The sequence below is a fragment of the Trachypithecus francoisi genome, unplaced genomic scaffold, assembly GCF_009764315.1.
Source record: "Trachypithecus francoisi isolate TF-2019V2 unplaced genomic scaffold, Tfra_2.0 Lachesis_group10, whole genome shotgun sequence".
NCBI classification, from domain to species: domain Eukaryota; kingdom Metazoa; phylum Chordata; class Mammalia; order Primates; family Cercopithecidae; genus Trachypithecus; species Trachypithecus francoisi.
The window spans coordinates 7,431,112-7,436,730 of record NW_022681455.1 but is presented as its reverse complement, the minus strand read 5'-3'; the positions used below and the strand labels follow the sequence as shown (position 1 = coordinate 7,436,730).

The window sequence follows — 5,619 nt, the reverse complement described above, 5'->3', positions numbered from 1 at the left end:
CTCAAAAAAAAAAAAAAAAAAAAAGAAACCCCGTCTCTACTAAAAATACAAAAATTAGCCAGGTGTGGTGGTATGCACCTGTAATTCCAGCTACTCAAGAGACTGAGGCACAAGAATCACTTGAACCTGGGAGGCGGAGGTTGCAGTGAGCCAAGATTGAACCACTGCACTCCAGTCTGGTGACAGAGTGAGACTCTGCCTCAAAAAAAAAAAAAAGAAGAAGAAGAAGAAGAATTAGGATAATGGTTACATTGGGTGGGGAGTGACTGAAAGGGTCCAAAGAGGGGACTTCTGGGATGACAGTAATGTTTTGTTTCTGGACCTGGGGACATGGTGTGTTGATGAGTGAGAAAATTCATCCCACTCTGTACTTAATGATCTGTATATATTTCTATATGAATATCACACTTTAGTTCACTCAAAATGCCTACATAGACATTTGTTTTGTTTTGTTTTGTTTTGTTTTGTTTTGTTTTGTTTTGAGATAGGGTCTCACTCTGTCACCCAAAGGAGTGCAGTGGCACAATCACAGCTCACTGCAGCCTCAATCTCTCTGAGCTCAGGTGATCCCTCCTACCTCAGCCTCCCAAGGAGCTGGGACTACAGGTGCCTGCCAGCACGTCTGGCTAATTTTTGTATTTTCTGTAGAGATAGGCTTTTGCCATATTGCCCAGGCTGGTCTCAAACTCCTGGACTCAAGTGATCCTCCCACTTTGGCCTCCCAAAGTGCTTGGATTACAGGCGTGAGCCACCACGCCCAGTGCTATCTAGAAATTTCAAGATTATTTCGCTGGCAATTGAATCTCTATAAAAACATAAGCAATTTCAAAACTTGTATATATATATATTTTCTTTAACAAGAGTGGTGATGGATAGAATTCTAGCAATGAAGAGAAAGAGAGTCTAATCATAAGTCAAGTGTTTGGAGCTACCAAGGGAGATGAGACGTTAATCCTACATAATTATTAAAGGAAATATTGGGCTACACTTAGTATAGAGCCCAAACTGATGGGCCAGATAAAAGTCTAGGCTCTCTGCAGGTCATACAGTCATCTAGCCTGTACTTTCCTAATTGTTTTCTTCTCTGGTATTACTAAAGGCTTATTAACCTGCTGGTAAACAATGAACACAGATTAGTGGTCATTAATCAAGGTCACGGTCACCTAATAGGGATGGCTCAGTGAGTAGTTTCTGTTGGTCTTATGCAGTACCTGATGGACCGTCAGGGATAACCAGGTCCAATATGGCTGTGTCACAACCCTATTCTCTCAGGAGGAAATGCTCCTTCCTCTCACTTTCCACCTCACCCTTTATGGATAAAGGAGGTCAATACACCGTGGGCCCGCCGGTGTCCTGTGTTCTTACCCCGTCAGATTTTGACTCCTGCCTCTCACGTGAGGCATTCCACCAAGGATCCCCTCCCTCACTGACATGAGCAGACAGGAACATGAGGGCTATTGGTTCCCAAGCTCCTCACCATCAATGTCGCCTTTTCCCCCTGTTTTCTCCAACTTTGAGATTTGGGAGCTCGGGCATAGTGGCTCATTTCTATAATCCCAGCACTTTGGGAGGTCAAGGTGGGAGGATTCCTTGAGCTCAGGAGTTTGAGGCCAGCCTGGGCAACGCAGTGAGACTCCATCTCTGTAAAATTAGATTAATAAAAATAAAAAATAAAAAGAATTGGGAGAAGTGACTGGTAATTTATCTTTATGAAAAGAAAATCCCCCAAAGTATTCTTAATCATTTATCATATTCAGAGGTAAAAAAATCTGTCAGCATCACGATGACTGGTGGAATTTTCAGGTCGAGGGTATGAGCATTCCACAGAAATGTACTTACTCCCACTTTAACAGGGACAGTTACAGCTCTATCCCTATGAAATATCAGGATTCTATGCAAGATTGCACAAGTAAAAAGGAGTTTTGATGCTTTTAAGAAGTTTTAAGGGTCCCAGCAGCTGAGGGGTGGTAAGAATTGCAGCCAGTGCAGCTGTGCAGAGGCCCTCGCAGTGCCATCCTGGAACACTGCCTCTGCCAGGAAGCCGGGGAAAAGGAGCAGTTCAGTTCAAGAAACAGTCATGGTGAGACTGGCAGGATGGTATCCAAACCTGCTCCTGCAGATGCTGGAACTGATTTTAAAATATGCAAACAATAAAAGTGAGAAAGTGTAAACAAAAGGGAAAGGAAGAGCAAAACTATGAAATCAGACTCACCTGCAGAAAATGAAGATGCTAAAACCAGAAGAGGCCAGACTTTGGTGAAGCAGGAGAGAAAGCAGGCAAATCTGGTGAGTATCCTCAACCGAGTACCCTCGATTATCTCAGCATTGCCTTCTTGCAGAAGCCAGAAGAGCCATTTTACAAACTATTTTTTAAATGCAAGTTTTTAGTAGTTCTAGAAACACACTTGTAAGAAGCAGGAAACCTACCCCATCCCTTAAAAAAAAATTGTTTTTGATAAGTGTAAATACTTTTTTAAAGAAATAAGGTCATGGCCTGGCGTTAGATTTCTTTTTCTTTTATTTAACGCCCCTTCCCCATCCTGGTTGTATATTTTTCTATATACATCATACATTTTTCAATTTAGCTATTCATAGAATAAGTGGATATCAAATTAAGGGAGATATTGACTATAGTCTGTGGATGGGGGAGGGGAGGTGGTGGAAGCTGTGCTGGCAGTTTCCAACTTCCCATAACAAGAAGTACAATCAGACCGGGTATGGTGATGCATGTCTCTAATCCCAGACCTTTGGGAGGCCGAGGCTGGTGGATCACTTGAGCCCAGGGGTTTGGGACCAGCCTGGGCAGCAAAGAGAAATCCTGTCTCTACTAAAAATAGAAAAATTAGCCGGGCATGGTGGTGCACGCCTATAGTCCCAGCTACTCAAGAGAATCACCCGAGCCCGGGACACAGAGGTTGCAGTGAGCCGAGATGCACCAGGTCGCTGCACTCCAGCCTGGGCCACAGAGGGAAACCCTGTCTCAAAAAAAAAAAAAAAAGTAGCACAATCAAATGGCAATTTCAAGTCGTGATCATGCAATTAACTTGTAAACATTTTATACTGCTTAGCTTTGTTCCCTTGTCTTTTACTAAAATTATTTATAAAACTATTCCCTGATCTCGGTTCCCTGACGGACTTCGGTGTCCTCCGTGGCACCTTCGTTCCTGGTAATCCAATTTTTCCTAATAATTTTATCAATGTGTTGTGAAAGATTGGACAGGTTTGAGCATGTAGTATCTATATTAAATCGTGAATTAGTCAAATTTTAGACCAAACAAATTTTCAATGTTTTAAGATAATGGCATTTGAAAACCTCTTTCTAAAAAAAAGAAATTTGTCTCCAAATTGTAAGCTACAAAGTCAATAGAATAACTGTTTGGAAAAGAATTACAGTTGCATAGCTTTTTATATTTTCAGTACTCGCCGTTAAGAACTATATGCAGGGTTTCTGCAGAGGCTGTGTCAGAAACCAAGGCAGCGGGAGTCCGGTTTGGGATTGCCAGCCTGTGTGTGTGAGTCTGAGTATGTGAGCAGCTGTGGCACCCCAGGTCCTCGTCAGCATATCATCCCGGCAGCAGATAAACTACATTCAGTTAAGTCTGCAAGACTGGAAGGAATTGGGGTGATAAGAAATTGATTCACTGTTGGCGGGGCATGGTGGTTCTCACCTGTAATTCCAGCACTTTGGAAGGCTGAGGCGGGCAGACCACCTGAGGTCAGGAGTTTGAGACCAGCCTGACCAACATGGAGAAACCCCGTCTCTACCAAAAATGCAAAGTTAGCCAGGCGTGGTGGCGCATGCCTGCAATCTCAGCTACTTGGGAGGCTGAGGCAGGAGAATCACTTGAACCCCTGGAGGTGGAGGTTTGCAGTGAGCCGAGATCATGCCATTGCACTCTAGCCTGGGCAACAAGAGCAAAACTCCATCTCAAAAAAAATAAAAAATAATTTTAAAAAATTGATTCACTTTCAAAGTTTATTAAAGTCAAAATATCTAAACAAATCAGTGGCAGTTCTGTGGTAGAGATTCAAGGAGATGAAATGACACAAATCATTTGGGAATTGATTCAAGAGAAACTCATTTTTCCCTATGTGGAATTGGATCTACATAACTATGATTTAGGCATAGAGAATCATGATACCACCAACCACCAGGTCACCACAGATGCTGCAGAAGCTATAAAAAAGTATAACATTGGTGTCAAGTATGCCACTATCATCCCTGATGAGAAAAGAGTTGAGGAGTTCAAGTTGAAACAAATGTGGAAATTGCCAAATGGCACCATCCAAAATATTATTCTGGGTGGCACAGTCTCCAGAGAAGCCATTATCTGCAAAAATATCCCCCGGCTTGTGAGTGGATGGGTAAAACCCATCATCGTAGGTCGTCATGTTTATGGGGATCAATACAGAGCAACTTATTTTGTTGTTCCTGGGCCTGGAAAAGTAGAGCTAACCTACACACTGAGTGACAGCACCCAAAAGGTGACATACCTGGTACATAACTTGGAAGAGGATGGGGATGTATAATCAAGATAAGTCAATTAAAGATTTTGCACACAGTTCCTTCCAAATGGCTCTAAGGGTTGGTCTTTGTATCTGAGCACTAAAACACTGTTTTGAAGAAATATGATGGACATTTTAAAGACATCTTTTAGGAGATATATGACAAGCAGTACAAGTCCCAATTTGAAGCCCAAAAGATCTTGTATGAGCATAGGCTCATCGATGACACGGTGGTCCAAGCTATGAAATCAGAAGGAGGCTTCATCTGGGCCTGTAAAAACTATGATGGTGACATGCAGTCAGACTCTGTGGCTCAAGGGTATGTCTCTCTTGGCATGATGACCAGTGTGCTGGTGTGTCCACATGGCAAGACAGTAGAAACAGAGGCTGCCCACTGGACTGTAACCCGTCACTTCCACATGTCCCAGAAAGGCCAGGACACGTCCACCAATCCCATTGCGTCCATTTTTGCCTGGACCAGAGGGTTGGCCCTCAGAGCAAAGATTGATAGCAATAAAGAGCTTGCCTTCTTTGCGAATGCTTTGGAAGAAGTCTGTATTGAGACAATTGAGGCTGGTTTCATGACCGAGGACTTGGATGCTTGCATTAAAGCTTTACCCAGTGCGCAATGTTCTGACTACTTGAATATGTTTGAGTTCATGGACAAACTTGGAGAAAACTTGAAGATCAAACTGGCTCAGGCCAAACTTGAAATTCATACCTGGGCTGAGGAGGATAAGTGTCTTTTGGCAACTAGGTCTACAGGCTTACATTTTTCTGTGTCACACTCAAGGCTAAAGGCAAAATCTATTTTGTAATTTGTTTAGAAGCCAGAATTTATCTTTTCTATAAGTTTATAGTCTTTTTCTTATATATGGTTATTGCCACCTTTGTGAATGTGGCAAGGGACTTTAACTTTTATTTTCTGCTAGCAGCCTAGGAATTCGGTTAGTACTCATTTGTATTCACTATCACTGTTTCTCATGTTCTATTATAAATGACCAAAATCAAGAGTGCTCCAAAGGGTAAATGATAGCCACAGTATTGTTCCCTAGAATATGCATAAAGTAGAAATTCATTCCCTTCTTCTCCTGTCCATGACCTTGGGCACGG

The 5,619-nt window shown here is 42.4% G+C and overlaps 1 pseudogene; it reads left to right on the top strand.

Moving 5' to 3' along the window:
* Nucleotides 1-2,196: 2,196 nt before the first annotated feature.
* Nucleotides 2,197-5,324, top strand: LOC117088299 (annotated as a pseudogene).
* Nucleotides 5,325-5,619: the final 295 nt, after the last annotated feature.